Below are 1,615 nucleotides of genomic sequence, written 5' to 3'. Positions count from 1 at the left end.
AATGAGACTCTGGACCTGGTTCTCAGCAATGTCAGCTCTTTTACTAGAGGAGAAAAGGCTCTCCTTTGTAGCACAGATGGAAGTTTTCAAGTCTGTTAGTCTGCACGTGAGGCGTGCTTTTGAGGCTCTGAGGTCATCCCTCTCCTTAATAACACTTTCCATTGTACGAAGGACCAGCCAACCAGCTTCCCTATACTTGTCATTATCACAAAACTCCTGGAAATATCAACTATACGATTGCCTAGAGCATCTCCTTTATCCAGCACATCATCTACTTTAGGTATTATCTTTGCTATTTCACACCATGGATTAGTACGGGTAGTAGACGTACCCCCGTCAAGACTAAATAGGTTGGAAAACCAATTTTAGAAATCCATATTATAGTTTATTTCTCTAGAAGCACTCCTGGTACCAAAGTGTATTGGACAGGGTTCTCTAGAGAGACAAACCATATTGCTAGTAATTATATATAAATATATTTATAAAGATAGATATATAATTCAAGAAATAAACTGTTAAATAATATACAGATAGATAATACAATAAATTAACAGTTAAATTATAAAGCGGTGAGACACTAGCAGTCCTTCAAGTTTTGAGAGCTGCCAGGTGCCAGTGCCCTTCTGTAGAGAGAGCTGGGCTATATATACCCAGGCAGCAAACAGCAAGGCAGGTCCCCAACTGTCATCAACTGTCAGTCCCCAGCTCCAGAGATGAACATTCCAATCGTGTGGGCTTAAAGGGACCTCAACTTACAGCGACACAGTCCACAGGCTAGGCATCCCACAGGTAGTGTACCCCTTTAAACAGAGGCACAGAACAACCAAGGTGAGGCTCACCGAGCCATTTATCCCTCTGCCCTTCAGTTAATCCTACTTGTGTTTATCGGCCAGGCTGGCACAATAAACTATAGCACCATCCAAGGGGAGGGTATTGTTTCTATCCCCACAGGAGAAGGCGAGAGAGACCAGGCTTCAACCTAATGTGACAAGATGTGAATACAACATAGCGGCATATACCAGGGAACCAAGAGCGAGGTCTGCAGGGCCGGAGCTAATCTTGACTATGTGGACAACCGACCCCACCCCCCCACTCAGAAAAATGCACTTCAGAGGACAGCACTGGGGGTACACTTTGGGGAGAGGGGTACATCACATTAGAGCACTCAGGAGAAACGCAAAGGGATGGAGAGGGAGGAGGGGACATCCTGGCCCGCAAAGCCCCAAGGACGATGTTTCTGTTCAGAGCAGACAATGCACAGTGAGGACTGCAGGGCTGGCCCCACCAGGGGACACGGCATCCCTCACTGAGCCATGATGCTTCCAGGGACAGCACTGGAGATACAGTGCGGGAATAGTGCCTGGTCTGGCCCCATCACGCTGGGGTGAGGCACTGAGGGCATGAAGCAGAGCAGCAGGGGAGCAGACTGATGAAATGCCCGGGAATACCAAATATAGACAGGAGACAGAGTGTGGCACCCCATCAGATTCGACTAGAAAACACTCATAAAGGTCAACAAATAACTTGAACCAATTATAAGCTTTTCCATTTTTCTCAGTGGCTTTCTTTTGGTTGTTATTGTGTTCTTGCTTTCTGCTGTTACTGTTTTATTGGT

This window comes from Tenrec ecaudatus, chromosome 11, assembly GCF_050624435.1.
Source record: "Tenrec ecaudatus isolate mTenEca1 chromosome 11, mTenEca1.hap1, whole genome shotgun sequence".
In the NCBI taxonomy this organism is placed as follows: Eukaryota; Metazoa; Chordata; class Mammalia; order Afrosoricida; family Tenrecidae; genus Tenrec; species Tenrec ecaudatus.
This window is presented reverse-complemented; position numbering follows the sequence as displayed.